Source organism: Oryctolagus cuniculus, chromosome 6, assembly GCF_051225735.1.
Source record: "Oryctolagus cuniculus isolate XC-2025 breed Fujian yellow rabbit chromosome 6, ASM5122573v1, whole genome shotgun sequence".
Lineage (NCBI taxonomy): Eukaryota > Metazoa > Chordata > Mammalia > Lagomorpha > Leporidae > Oryctolagus > Oryctolagus cuniculus.
In genome coordinates this window covers 49445499-49461742 of record NC_142872.1, presented here as the reverse complement: position 1 = coordinate 49461742, position 16244 = coordinate 49445499, and positions in this window count along the sequence as shown.

Genomic DNA, 16244 nt, shown 5'->3' with positions numbered 1-16244 from the left:
TCTGGCCTATTTCCAGGATCTGGCATTCCAATCTCTCGCCCTCTGATTTTGTGAGCTACCAATATTGTTTCAATTAATTTCCTTTCAGCTTAAATCAGCCAGAAGTGGTTCTTTACAGCCATGGCTCATGCGTAATCACCATCATTATCATCTTTAATATCTAAAATTTAAGGTGTGCCAGGTGCTCTGTTAAGCTCTTCTTGGACATTATTTCTAAACTGTTTGAGCAAAAAAAAAGTTCTTTGTATAATTCAAAGAAATACATATTCCACTTATCCTCATTTTAATTTAGACAAAACTGAGGATTAAGAAGTTAGATTGGTGGCCGGCGCCGAGGCTCACTAGGCTAATCCTCCGCCTAGCGGCGCCGGCACACCGGGTTCTAGTCCCGGTCGGGGCGCCGGATTCTGTCCTGGTTGCCCCTCTTCCACGCCAGCTCTCTGCTGTGGCCAGGGAGTGCAGTGGAGGATGGCCCAAGTGCTTGGGCCCTGCACCCCATGGGAGACCAGGAGAAGCACCTGGGTCCTGCATTCAGATCAGCGCGGTGCGCCGGCCGCAGTGCGCCGGCTGTGGCGGCCATTGGAGGGTGAACCAATGGCAAAGGAAGACCTTTGTCTCTCTCACTGTACACTCTGCCTGTCAAAAAAAAAAAAAAAAAAAAAAAAAAAAAGAAGAAGTTAGATTGGTCAAGGTAGTAGTCCCAGCATGAAATCTAGCATTTAAAATAGTGTTTTTTTTTATCTCCATTGAGCTATTTTCAATAACACTAGTATCATCATGTTACTGTTTTTCTTCTAAAATTTTAACAGACTTTATTTCTATCCATTTTACCTTGTTCTGTTACTATGCTAGTGTTTCCAGTTCTCTGTGAAATAGTCATTGAAGGTATCATCAGCCTCATTTTATGGATTATAAAATAGAAAATAACAGTTCTTCAAGGTTGCAGTTCGTGAGTACTGAAGGCTGGGGTTAAACCCTGCTCTTTTGATTGTAATGTGATTAAAATTTTACTACAGTAATGAAATTTGAAAATAATTGTGCTACAACTACAAATGCAAGGATGACATTTATAATAGTAATTACATTGATAACCAATGAAAAAAATCAGGTTTGTATTCCCAAAGGAACTGTGATCCCTGTAGGCTTTTATTAAATTCTTATTAGGCTGATGAATTGAATCAGATGATACTGTAGCCATTAACCTCAAAGATACTGTATCTCTGACAGCTGTGGGTTTTCTTTTCCTTTTCAACATGCAGAAGTCCGCTTTCCTGAAATATGCTTCCATTTGTTACCACTGGAAAGGAAGACTTGGCACTAACATGAGAAATGGCAAGTAGCTTAAAATTTTGACAAGAACTGGAACAACCCCAGTTTTAACTCCTCAGTTTGTGGGTTTTCTGCTGTTTATTAAAAGTGTTGTCTCAGTTAAAGAGCATTTGGTAGACTTTCATTCGAATTCATGTAGTAATAGCTTCAGATCCTTAGATTGAGCTTGACCCTTTTCCTCAACTACCTCTTCCACTTTGCTTCCTGCAACTTCCCACCCCATTTGCCCCACTTCAGCCATACTGATTTTCTCAATGTTCCTTGAAGGTATCAAGCAGATTTCTTCCTCAAACCTTTGCTCTCTTTCCTCTGCCTTGAACGATATTCTCAGGACATTCATATGGCTGCTTCTTGTGCATCGCTGATGCCCTGTGCACTTGTCAGCTTTCCATGTTCTTGTATCACTGAGGCTATGTAAGTGAGTATTTTTTTTTTTTTTTTGACAGGCAGAGTGGACAGTGAGAGAGAGAGACAGAGAGAGAAAGGTCTTCCTTTGCCGTTGGTTCACCCTCCAATGGCCGCCGCTGCAGCCGGCGCACCGCGCTGATCCGATGGCAGGAGCCAGGATCCAGGTGCTTTTCCTGGTCTCCCATGGGGTGCAGGGCCCAAGCACCTGGGCCATCCTCCACTGCACTCCCTGGCCATAGCAGAGAGCTGGCCTGGAAGAGAGGCAACCGGGACAGAATCCGGCGCCCCGACCGGGACTAGAACCCGGTGTGCCGGCGCCGCTAGGTGGAGGATTAGCCTATTGAGCCACGGCGCCAGCCTGTAAGTGAGTATTGTTCCACATTCATTACCTACCGCTCATCTTTCTGCTTTATTTATTTATTTTTTTGACAGCCAGAGTGGACAGTGAGAGAGAGCGACAGAGAGAAAGGTCCTCCTTTTTTCCGTTGGTTCACCCCTCAGTGGCCGCTGCGGCTGGTGCGCTGCGGCCGGCGCACTATGCTGATCTGAAGCTAGGAGCCAGGTGCTTATCCTGATCTCCCATGGGGTGCAGGGCCCAAGGACTTGGGCCATCCTCCACTGCCTTCCCGGGCCACAGCAGAGAGCTGGCCTGGAAGAAGAGCAACTGGGACAGAATCCGGCGCCCCGAACAAGACTAGAACCCAGTGTGCCAGCGCCGCAGGCAGAGGATTAGCCTATTGAGCCACGGAGTCGGCCTCTCCTTTATTCTTATCCATGGAACTTGACCGTGTGTGTGTGTGTGTGTGTGTATTATATACAAGGAAAAGTTAATGGGGCTGGCGCTGTGGCTCACTAGGCTAATCCTCCGCCTACAGCGCTGGCACCCTGGGTTCTAGTCCCAGTCCAGGTACCAGATTCTGTTCTGGTTGCTCCTCTTCCAGTCCAACTCTCTGCTGTGGCCCAGGAAGGCAGTGGAGGATGGCCCAAGTGCTTGGGCCCTGCACCTGCGTGGGAGACCAGGAGGAAGCACCTGGCTCCTGGCTTTGGATTGGCGCAGTGCACTGGCCGTAGTAGCCATTTGGGAGGTGAACCAATGGTAGGAAGACCTTTCTCTCTCTCACTGTCTAACTCTGCCTGTCCAAAAAAATAAAAACTTAATGGAAAAATAAAACTTTATGGAAAATGGAATTTAAAAATCATTTTGGTGCAAAACACGTTGAAGTGCATGCATAATTGTCTCATAGTATATATTTCCATCAACTTTTTGAAGATCCTGTATGTATAAATTTCCAAAATTCTTTCGCCTATATAAACTGATTTTTAATTCTATTTTCCATTAACTTTTTGAAGTATCCTTGTATGTCTAAATGAATTTTTAATTACATATTGTTTGAGTTTCCTACTAAAAACTCTAAACTTTGAGAACAGGTTCTGTTTTGTCTTGGGCTGTGGGGAGCAACCTGGACTAGACTAAGTTACTGGAATTAAGACTTATTCTATGCATCTGCTCTCCCACAATATGGCGCTGAGAAGGGAGAAGCAGCTTCTACACAGCTGCCTCCAGTTCAACCAATAAACTGTAGGACCTGCTCCTGATTGGAGGAGAGCAGCGTACTCGGCATGTGGGTAGCAGAATTGGGATTGGTGGAAGAGGACTATAAAGGAGGAGAAAGACGACATGCACCAGGAACATCTAAGGGGAACATCTGAGGGAACACCTGTGCAGCCCCCGAGAGAGCTGGCCGGTGGTGTGCTGCTCCCCCACAGAAGTGGGGAAAGTGGCAGGGGGAACCGCCCTTCCACGGAGGTGGAAGGGATAGTAGCCAACCTGGGAAGAACCAGCAGCAAACACGGGGAGGGCCGAGCAGACGAAAGAACAACGCAGGGTCCTATGTCGTTCCTCCACGAAGACGGGGAGCGACATAATGGTGCCGTGACTCGGATATGAAGCCTAGGCAGGGTTTAGTGTCGTTCCTCCACGAAGAGGGGGAGCGACATAATGGTGCCGTGACTCGGATAGGAAACTTAGGAGGGAAGAAACGGGAAGAAGTGGAAAATACCGGAGAGAGAGACTAGCAAAGAGCCTAGGGAAAAGCCAGACAGAAAAGGTGCCGAAAGAAGCTATCGAAAGCCTAGGCATAGACTCGGATACGGACTGTGGGAAAGAAGTTAGGATTTAAAGTGAAAGCAAGAAGAAACTTAGACTCAGATACGGACTGCAGGTTGAAAGTGAAAGTGAAACCTATAAGAAACTTAGACTTGGATATGGACTGTGGAGAGACCAGGAGAAATGAGGGAGGAATATTGTTGGAAGAAAACTTAGGGAAACATACCGGGTAGAGAAAAATGTTATGGAGGATGAAGCCGCGAGTGCAGGCCGAGGCGGAGACGTAAGCCATCTTGGAATTCTTCAAGTTAGCCTGGGGAGCAAAAGGCGAAAATCTGGAACCAGAGGCAGAGACGTGGGCCGCCAGGTTGGAATTCGCCAGGTTAGTCCGGGGAACTTGGACTGAATGCCGGTGGTGGCGGAAACGTGAGCTGGGGCTGTGTGACTCGCGGAAGCCGCCGCGTGCAGAGAGAGCACGGGGCGTGAATAGATAGGGAACATGGGGCTAGTGCGAGGCCATGGTGTGGGCGCAAAGGGGCGCGGAGACCGCGGAGTGCGCGCGCGAAGCCGGGAAGCCGCGCAGATGAGAGAAGCTGGCTGAAGCGGCTCAGAGCCGAGAAGCCGCCGAGAAGCAGCCTCGGGGCGGGCGCCGGGAAGCCGCAGGGATAAGAGAAACAGAAGTTTTAGAAGTAAAATGAGTGAAATAGGAATGCTGGTAGATAGAAGTAAAATAGGAGAAATAGGAATGCCCGGAGATAGAGAAATAGAGAAAGGCCTCCCCACAACACAGCAATGAGAGAGCTTGGATTCGGTCTGCCTGATTAGGACGATAAGCACCTGCGGGCGGCTAGCAGCTTATGTGCCGCAGGTCACCAAAGACAGGCACGAATTAACATCAATAAGTCTCCTCACAATACGGCAATGAGAAGGCTTGGATTCGGTTTGCCTGATTGCTAGGTTTTGTAAGCACCTGCAGGCAGTTCTAGCAGAGCAGAGCATGCGCTGCAGGGCACCGAACACAGGCATGCATCAGCGCCTAAAAACCTCCTCACAACATGGCGAAGAGAGGACCCGGATTCGGTTTGCCTGATTGATAGGGCTTGTAAGCACCTGTGGGCAACTCTAGCAAGCAGAGCAGAGTGTGTGCCGCGGGGCACCGAAGACAGGCGCGTATCAATGCCAAAAAATAAAAAGAAAGGGGGATCTGTGGGGAGCAACCCGGACTAGACTAAGTTACTGGAATTAAGACTTATTCTATGCATCTGCTCTCCCACAATATGGCGCTGAGAAGGGAGAAGCAGCTTCTACACAGCTGCCTCCAGTTCAACCAATAAACTGTAGGACCTGCTCCTGATTGGAGGAGAGCAGCGTACTCGGCGTGTGGGTAGCAGAATTGGGATTGGTGGAAGAGGACTATAAAGGAGGAGAGAGACGACATGCACCAGGAACATCTAAGGGGAACATCTGAGGGAACACCTGTGCAGCCCCCGAGAGAGCTGGCCGGTGGTGTGCCGCTCCCCTGCAGAAGTGGGGAAAGTGGCCAGGGGGAACCGCCCTTCCACGGAGGTGGAAGGGACAGTAGCCAACCCGGGAAGAACCAGCAGCAAACACGGGGAGGGCCGAGCAGACGAAAGAACAACGCAGGGTCCTGTGTCGTTCCTGCACGAAGACAGGGAGCGACATAATGGTGCCGTGACTCGGATATGAAGCCTAGGCAGGGTTTAGTGTCGTTCCTCCACGAAGAGGGGGAGCGACATTGGGCACTACTGAATTTCCATTGGCTAAATCAGTGCTGGACTCATTGGTCAAAGTTATTGGTAATTGATATTTGTTGAGTAACAGAAATTAGTTGGTCTTATAGAAACTTATGATTGGATTCTTTGCTGAGTTTACTGTTATTCTCTTTACCTATACAGAAAGGCCCATCCCTATTAGTTATTTTTATTCTTTTTATTTTATTATTTAATTTATTTGAGAAGCAGAGTTAACAGTGAGAGGGAGAGCAGAGAGAAAGGTCTTCTGTTTGCTGGTTCACTCTGCAAAAGGCTGCAATGGCCGGAGCTGTGCCTAGCCGAAGCCAGGAGCTTATTCCGGGTCTCCCATACGGGTTCAAGGGCCCACAGACTTGGGCCATCTTCTACTGCTTTCCCAGGCCATAGCAGAGAGCTGGATCAGAAGAGGGGCAGCCGGGACTAGAACCGGCACCCATATGGGATGCCGGTGCCACAGGAAGAGTTTAACCCACTGTGCCATAGCACCAGCCCCTTTTAGTCTTTTCAACCATTCTATGTTGAATATTCATTCTATTCCTTGTCAAGTTATATTTAAATTCAGTGATTCTGGGCAAGTCTTCAGTGCAGTGTGGTTAAGTCTGCTTGGAACACCTGCATCTCCTATTGGAATGTGACTGGAATTGGCTTTTTCACTTCCATTCCATTCCTTCTAAGGCACAACCTGGGAAGCCGCAGATGATGTCTCAAGTTCTTAGTTCCATGATACTCATAAAGGAGACTGGATTTATTTCCTGGCTTCTGCCTTTGTCCTGGCCCAGCTCTGGATGTTGGGGCCAGTTGCACTATGAGCCAGTTGATAGAAGGTCTCTCTCCATCTACTGTTTTTTCTACTTTTCATATACAAGTAATTTTTAAAAGAATTGAGATTAGAGATTCTTTCTCATGTTCCTTGACAGTGTGCTGGTATTTTTGATCTTCCTTATAAGTCACTTTGAATATTAGCCATTAGAATGCCTTGTATCCTGGATAAACTTAAAGAACCACAGAAGGAAATGAGCTTTGAGTAAGTCTCATATATAAGTGTAAATATTGCTTGAAAATGCAAGACTCCCAGCACAATTATCAAAGAAAAATATTTCAGAAATTTATGTTCAATGCCTTTGTCTACAACAAACATGAGTTTATAATTGCATACTAGGAAGTTAATGGATTTAAACTACAGCAATAAAAGTAGAAGACTAGATTTATTAGCAAACCTGTTTGAGATGCACCCTCTACCGTATGCTGGCTGTGTGACCTTGGGCAAGATTCCCAGCCTCTCCGAATCTCAGTTCTCATAAGTGATGAATTGCAAACAGAAACATGAAATACACTGAAGATTCAGGTAATGTTATTTATTACCATATGGTCCATCTTCTCGCTCAGTCTTTTGACCTTCATGCTTATAAATCTGCTGCCTGCAGTACAGAAGAGTTCTCCAGCAAAATGTGCCCTTAAGTGGACCCACTTTAAATGACACCTGTGTCAGTGATTCCCTGGTCTTTTAAAAACAGTTTGCTTTTGGATTAAAAAAATAATAACGGTTTCATGTCCTCTATTATTGTTTGCAATTTCAAACATATCAAATGTTGTGATTACTTCAGTAATGATTGAACATTTGATTGTGTGGCTATCTCCCTGTCTTCCTTCCTAATACTTATGCCAAGTTTTTGTCTTGAATTAATTTTGGCAAATTGTGATTTTCAAAGAGTTGGTCCATTTATATGAATGTTCTAGTTTCTTTATATTATTTTCTTTTAATTTTTGTTTATTTTTAACATCTATAGGATCAGTGATGAGGTCCTTTCTTTCACTGCTGGTTGGGTCTCAATGGATCTCACTTAAGGGTTTATCAATGTTGCAGTCATTTTTAAAAAGAAACTAACCCTTGACTTTGCAGGGTGTCCTTCTTACTAGGTCCTTTGGATTTAACTTGGTGTTTGTTTTCTAAATTCTTAAGATGAGTATATTTCTGTTACTTTTTGGCCTTTCTATTTTTGTCATGTGAATTTAAGCCTCAAAATTTCCTTTAATTACTACATTAGGTGCAAACTACTCAGATATTTATTGTCATTATTTATTTTAAGCCCTTTGCTCATTTGTATTGAAATACCGATTTTGGCTCTGAGGTTATTTATTTTTTATTTTTATTTTTTTTGACAGGCAGAGTGGACAGTGAGAGAGAGAGACAGAGAGAAAGGTCTTCCTTTTTGCTGTTGGTTTACCCTCCAATGGCCGCTGCAGCTGGCGCATTGCGCTGATCCCAAGGCAGGAGCCAGGTGCTTCTCCTGGTCTCCCATGGGGTGCAGGGCCCAAACACTTGGGCCATCCTCCACTGCCTTCCCAGGCCACAGCAGAGAGCTGGCCTGGAAGAGGGGCAACCAGGACAGAATCTGACGCCCTGACCAGGACTAGAACCCTGGGTGCCAGTGCCACAGGCAGAGGATTAGCCTAGTGAGCTGCGGTGCTGGCCTCTGAGGTTATTTAGAAGTGCATTTCTTAAATTCCAGGGTGGTTACATTTTTGTAGTTCATTCAGTATGATTGCATTATGTCCATCACAGTGATTTTGATCTTTTAATATGACTTATAATACCCACTACAGGGTTAATTTTTGGAAGATATCCTATGTGTTTGTGAAAATAATATATACCTTTTTATATTGGGTGCAATGTTTATATGTAGTTTTAAATATTTGAGATACATGAGGTCTATTTATATATCTTTAAAGAGGAAAAAATAAGGGTATTAGTGTTCAAATAGACTGTCACTCGTTTTTGCTTGAATGTTTTACCAAATTCTGACAATTCGTTCCTAAAGAGTTTAGTTTTACTAAGTTTTACACAAAGTTATGCACTTTTTTTTTTTTTTTTTTTTTTTGACAGGCAGAGTGGATAGTGAGAGAGAGAGACAGAGAGAAAGGTCTTCCTTTGCCGTTGGTTCACCCTCCAATGGCCGCCACGGCTGGCGCGCTGCAGCCGGCGCACCGCACTGATCCGATGGCAGGAGCCAGGAGCCAGGTGCTTTTCCTGGTCTCCCATGGGGTGCAGGGCCCAAGCACTTGGGCCATCCTCCACTGCACTCCCTGGCCACAGCAGAGAGCTGGCCTGGAAGAGAGGCAACCGGGACAGAATCCGGCGCCCCGACCGGGACTAGAACCCGGTGTGCCGGCGCCGCTAGGTGGAGGATTAGCCTAGTGAGCCGCGGTGCCGGCCCAAAGTTATGCACTTTCTGTGGACCACATGATTCAATACTCACAGCAGTCATGTTAAATTTGAGAAATGAAGCCAACACTCTAAGAAATTAAGTCGTTACTGGATACCTTCCTATATTATGGTGAGCAGGTTGGAGAAATGGATGGGTGATCCAAACCCAGTACTAGAATCCAGTTGTATTACTCCAAGTTCATGTAAAATTACTTTAGGTAACAATAGTTACCATGTGTACAACAAAGATTTGGTTTGTTTTCGCTCATCCACGTATTCTGCAAAATCATTGAGCATTAATTGCTTCTTATCTAGAAATGATTTGGCACTGTTGCAGGTTTATTTTGCAAATCTCACATAAAAAGTCAACGTCTACTATTCACTGGGGAACAGCAACGTCCAGTTGAGAATCTGAGCTAAGAGTTCACAATTTGAGAAGGATGGGTGGGTGGGTGGATGGATGGTTAAACAGAAACTGAAAGTCTCACTTCAACAGTTTTTTTCGATTATTTTAATTGTGTATATTTATGGGATATGGTATGATAGCATTTCTATCTTATTAAACTTTTAAAAAACTTTTGTTTATATATGATGGGGTATAATGTAACACTTAATAGATGTATACATCATATAGTAATCAAGATAAGGTAATGTTTCTTTTTCCTTGTTCTTTGTTTTGAACCTTCAAGCTCATCTCTCCTATATACTTTTAAAATATGAAATAAATTACTGTGATCTATAGTCACCCGTACTGTGCTGTATAGACCACTAGACTATATCCCTTCTATTAGCCCCACTGTGCTGTGTACAGCTAGAACTTGATACCTGTTCTTTGATATTTGTAATTTTTCCTCAAGACAAATATATGAGCAGTTGTACTTTTCATTCACTTCTTGTTTGGTAAGGGCTTTATCTCAGGTTTTCATTGCTATATCTCTGGAACATAGCACATATATTAGTACTTAGTACGATGGGCTTTTTATAAATATTTGGTAAATGAATTAATGAATACATTTTGTAAAAGGGAATTACTGATTTTTCATTTAAATTATATACAGATATACAGAGTAGATGAAAATTTGAATAACATGGGTATATTTCCAGAATGAACTTTGTTTTGTTTCAAATGTATGTACCGATTCTGTGTCAAGTCTCAGTGACTTAGCTGATATTATTGTGTAATAATAGCAAGGCAATCTCACCAAAAATGAAATTTCTAATCTGGAACTTTTCTGCAGAGTTTCCTGCATAACTTAAAAACCACAAATCACTTGAGCTATTCAGGTATTATGAACTTTAAATGGTCTCTAAGGAAAACCATCCTAATAGCCTTCTCTCATTGTTAGTACAACTGTAAGGAATTATGGTCAGTCGCTACTGAAAAATGTATGAGACAAGATAATAAAAGTGGGGATTGTACAATGAATCACTTTGACCAGGTTGGGGAGTAATAAACATAGATCAACTAAAGGCTAGCACATTGACTAATGGCACTATCGTGGTTTTTTCTATGGGGAATAACCAGTTCATCTTTTTGCTGAACATGTATCATTGTAGAACAAGAATCACTCTGATTTATTTTTTATTATTGTCATTGCTTTTTTAAAAAAATTACAAGTTTGAGGCTGACTTTTAAAATGTAAAGCTGAAGCATGAAATATATATGTATACAAGTCCTGTACAATGATCCTGTAATAATTTGTCCATTATTTTAACAATATTCATATTCTCATCATTCAAAAATAGTATATGAAAAATCAATTAGTCTTGAACAGCATTTGATATTGAAAGCTTTGGCTTTAAATCTTGATTGAGAAGGAACTTCTTAAAAGTGGGCAGAGTAAAAATGGAGTGGCAGAAATAAACTTAACGTTTCAAATACATGCTAGTTTTCACTCATTTCAGTGAAAAACAGAAGTCATTTAACTGTACCAAAAAAAAAAAAAAAACACAAAACTGAGAACAGCTGACTGGCCTTGTGGAGAGCTGTTTGCTTGGGTTCTATAGGCAGCGGATGGCAGAATGTCACAGAAGTTTGAGCTCTTCAGTTCCTTTGGGTCAAGCCCAGTGCTGGATTGGAAGCTTTGTTTTTATTTATTTTTTTATTAAAATGAGAACAGATCTGATGCATTCCACAGGTACAGTTCAGGGAAGACAAACACATTTCCCTCACTCCCCTGCTCCCTCATAATCCTCCCCCTTCCTTCTCCTCTCCATCAGTTTTTACAAAGCCATAATTTTAGTCCACTCTATATTCATGGGTTTAATTTGCCACTAATCATAATATTCAATGCGTAAGAAGCAGGAAGACCACAGTTCCACGGGAGTATAAACCAGGGCTGACAATGACAGTCATATCTCAAGGTGACCTTTCTATCCCTATACATTTGTTGATATTCTATACTAATTGCCACATGTGAGAGAAAAGAGGACATTTGTCTTTCTAGGCCTGGCTTATTTCACATAGCAGAATGGTTACCAGTTAGATCCATTTTGTTGCCAAAGAAGGAGTTTTAAGGCGGCACCGCCGCTCACTAGGCTAATCCTAGGTCTGCGGTGCCAGTACCCAGTGTTCTAGTCCCAGTTGGGGAGTTGGGTTCTGTCCCGGTTGCTCCTCTTCCAGTCCAGCTCTCTGCTGTGGCCCGGGAGTGCAGTGGAGGATGGCCCAAGTCCTTGGGCCCTGCACCCGCATGGGAGACCAGGGGAAGCACCTGGCTCCTGCTTCAGATCAGCACGGTGCTCTGGCCGCAGCAGCCATTGGTGGGTGAACCAACGGAAAAGGAAGACCTTTCTCTCTCTCTCTCTCTCTCTCTCACTGTGCACTCTGCCTGTCAAAAAAAAATTTAAAAAAGGAGTTTTGACAGTCAAAATCATTCAAAATTTGTGGTAACTGGAAGGCTGAGGTCGCTGATTTTTACAAAAGAGCTTTACTGAGGTATAATTGTCATGCAATAAACTGCACATATTAAAGTGCATAATTTGCTATGTTTTGACGCCAAGTTTATATACCCTTGAAGCCATCAGCACAGTCAGGAAATGAACACATCCACCACCCACAGCACTCCCCTTGTGCCCTCTTGTAATCCTTTATTCCCACTCCTCCCTTCAGTTCTTGTATAGGCAATAATTAATGTTTTCTGTCATTTCACACCATCTTATGTTTCTAAAATGTTAGTAGAAAAATACTTTTTGCCTGTCTTTCATAAGCATAATAATTTTGAAATTCATTAATTTGTTGCATACATTAATAATGCATTCCCTTCTATTGCTAAGTAGGGTTCATGATATGAAAATGTACAGTTTGTCTATCAATTCCTCTATTCACCGATGTTTGAAGATTTAGGTTTTCATTATAATAAGTAAGGCTGCTAAGAACATCATTGTACAGGTCTTTATAGGGGCATAACTTCATTTCTGATGGTGCAATATTTAGGAACAGTTGGCTAGATCACATGTTAGTACTATATTGAAGTTAAGAAACTGGAATATTTTTTCCAAAGTGAATGTACCATTTTGCAGATCTTATAGAAATTTTGAGTTCCAGGTTTTCCATTTTCTAGCCAACATTCGGTGTCATCAACTTCAACCACTCTAAGAAGTATGCAGTAGTTTCCCATTGTGCTTTGAATTTGTTTTCCTAATGACTATTAATGTTGAGTACATTTTCATATGCTTGTCAATTAAAATTGTCTCTCAGGCTGGCGCCACGGCTCAATAGGCTAATCCTCCACCTAGCGGCGCCAGCACACCGGGTTCTAGTCCCAGTCAGGGCGCCGGATTCTGTCCCGGTTGCCCCTCTTCCAGGCCAGCTCTCTGCTGTGGCCACGGAGTGCAGTGGAGGATGGCCCAAGTGCTTGGGCCCTGCACCCCATGGGAGACCAGGAGAAGCACCTGGCTCCTGCCATTGGATCAGCGCGGTGCACCGGCCACAGTGCGCCAGCCATGGCGGCCATTGGAGGGTGAACCAATGGCAAAAAGGAAGACCTTTCTCTCTGTCTCTCTCTCTCACACTATCCACTCTACCTGTCAAAAAAAAAATTGTCTATTTTTAAAAATTGGGCTGCTTTCCTGTTGAGTTTTTAGGAGGTCTGAATATTCTGTATACAACATTTTATTATAACAATACTTTGATTTTCCACTAGTGCCTTTCATTATCATTCTCTTATCAATTTCAAAGAAAAAAGATTTTAATTCTGACTAGTTTAATCAAAGCTCAGACTTTTATGAATTTTGCTTTTGCTCTCGTAAAAAATCATTGCCTAACTCAAGATCTCAAAATGTTTCTCTGAATTTTCTTCAAATATTTTGTAAGTTATACCTTATATCTGTTCAACAATCCATTTTTAGTTAAATGTATATATAATGTGAGGTATGAACTACAACTGATTTTGTTATATACAGTTATGAAATTTTTAAGCACAATTTGCCAAAAAAGCAATCATGTCTATGCTTTATTGCCTTTGTACTACTACCAATGAGCTATTGTTAGTTAATGTGGGAGAGGATTTTTTGTCTTTATTTTGTCTACTATCTGTCTAACCTGGTCTAATGTCTAACTTTGTACTTAATCTAATTTTCTAATTTTGTGCCAAATCAGTCCTCCTTCTGTTATTACAGTTTTATATTAAATGTTGAAGTCAGGTATTATGAATTTTCCAATGTTTTGTTTTTGAGTTCAAATTTATTTTGTATATTCTAAATACTTTTTTTCCATTGTGGTCTTCTAACCAGCTTTTCCAATTCCTTGATGAAAAGCGTTCTGCTTGTGTTAAATCTTCAGATTATTTTGGGGAGGACCAATATCTGAACAGTTTTGAGTTTTCTGACCCATAATTGAAATACACGGCTGCATTTTTTCATGTATTTACTTTCTTCCTTAAATGCTTTATACTTTCTAGTATAACAGGATATTCACAAATTCACCCCTAAGAATTTAATATTTTGTTGTTATAAATAACATTTCATTAATTTCATATCTGGCTTATTGATTATATAAAGAAATAAAATTGATTGTATAGTAAGTCTATTAAGGTAATCCTGTCTTTTATTGGTATTTTACTTTTTAAAATTTATTTATTTACTAAAAGGCCGAGTAACTGAGAGATGGGTGGAGACAGACACACAGGGTAAGAGATCTTCCACTTACTGAGTCCCTAACAAAAATTTTGTCCACAACAGCCAGGACCAGGCCAGGATGAAGCCAGAAACCAGGAACTCCCTCACAGTGTCCCACATGGGCTGTAACACCAGCTGGACCAGGAGTGGAGTAGCCAGGACTCTAATTGGCACTCTGACATGAGATGTGGGTGTCACAAGGGGGTACCTTAACCCACTGTGCCATGATACCTGCTCTAACATTTCACTTTGATCTTTGTGTGTTGATCGCTTTTCTGACACACTTGCTAAAGTCAGTATTTCTGGTTTTATTAACTTTCATAAGTGCTATCTTATCAGCTGATTCCCATTTCAAAAGTTCAGAAAGACTGCTTTTAGTTTCTCTTCTTTATCTCGTTCTCTCCCTCCCTCATTCCCTCCCACTGTCTCTCCTCTCTCCTTGTGGTACTGAATAAAATCTTCCCTGTGAAGTCTAATACAAGTGGTTAAGAGCAGACATCCTGGTTTCTGATTTTAAGGAGACAGTATTCAGTCTTTCACCATTACACATGATGTTAACTCTTAGTTTTTTTGTATATACCCTTCAACAAATTGAGAAACCTTTCTTCTGCTTTGGGATTTTCTATCAGCAGTTGATGTCACATTCTGTTGAATGCCCTTTTTTCTAACAAAGTAGCTATATGTTTGTTTTCCATTTATAGATAAGATAGTGAAATTATATCGACTGACTTTTGTTAAACTTGTTTGAGCTATACTAAGGGAGATTTCCTAATCTGAGGTTATTAAGAAAAAAATCTTTTCATTAGAGATTTTCATGGTCCTCCGAATCTTAAATGCCAACCAGTAGCTGTGGGTAATTTGTTTTTTATAACCTTAGAGCCTACTTGATCTAGAAAGCCGATTTGTGTCCACTAATAGCCCTTTTTGACTATGTTCCTAAATCATTATGTTCCTAAATCTGTACATAGGAAAAGCATGAAATTTGTATACCTTAAATAAAGACATTAAACTCACCATGCGCTTTAGGAATAAACTCTAATTGGTCACAATATACAATGTCTTCATAATATCAAATTCAGTTTGCTAAAATATTGTATAAAATGTTTGCATGCATACTTATAAATAATAGTCTATATATTTCTTTATATGTAAAATAACTTATTAACTAGTCTCTAGGACCAGCTAAGAAGTATTCCTTCGTTGTCAATCATTTAGATGATTTTGCATTGAATTAATACTGTTTCTCCTTTGATTTTTTTAAGCAAAATTCACTAGTAAAGCCATGTTGTAGCTCTGTGAGATAATTTGGTAGTTTTCATCATGGGATAATTTTTCACTTCAAGTTCACTTTTGTAATAGACAGGGCTAATAGTATCTTTATTCCTGAATGATCCTTGGTAGCTTATGCCCTTAGGAAGTTTATAGGAAAAAATTTATCCATAACATTTTCTTATTATCCTGTTAATATCTGTTGAATCTATTGTGATATAACCACTTTCCTCACTTAAATTTATATTTTCCAAAATCTTTATATTTTTCCAGATAGAGTGGCTAATGATTTAGTCAATTTTATTGACCCTTAAATTTGATTTTTACTGTTTTTTTTCTAGTGATTTTCTGCCTTCTATATCTAAGCCTTGCTCTTGATCTTTTTACATTTGATGTAGCTGACCTTTTAAAATTCGTTCAGAGTAGGCACTGAGGTCACTGATCTGTAACTTCTCCCATTTTCTCGTATTGGTACTGCAATATTTACACTTAGGCCAATTGCTCACAACCCTTATCTTAACAGTTCAGACAGTGGTTAGGATGCCCATGTCCCATCGTGAAGTGCCTGGGTTTGAGTCCAATTCTAACTTCCTACTGACAGTGTGTGTAGTTCCCTACCACCCTCATGGAAGATCTGGATTCAGTTACTTGCTCACAGCTTCAGCCTGACCCAACTCCAGCTAAAATGGATAATTAGGGAGTGAATCAGTACAGTTACAAAGTCTCTGTCTCTCAGCCCATCTCTGTGTCTCTGTATATTTCCCTCCCTCTCTGTGTTTCTCTCTGCCTCTGTGCCTCCCAAATAAAACTTTCAAAAGCAGATAGACAAGAATCCAGGTTTTATTTGAATGGCTGCCAGTAGCTGATTTCCTAATGATGAGCACATACAGGAGAAAACACTCAGGCCACGAGAACCTCTAACACTATACCCTCATTGCATTTGTGCAGACCATGAGTTAGGGAACAGATCAGACTTACCCAGCGCTGTGGCACAGGGAATAAAGCCACTGCCTGCAGCCCCGTCATCCCATATGGGTGA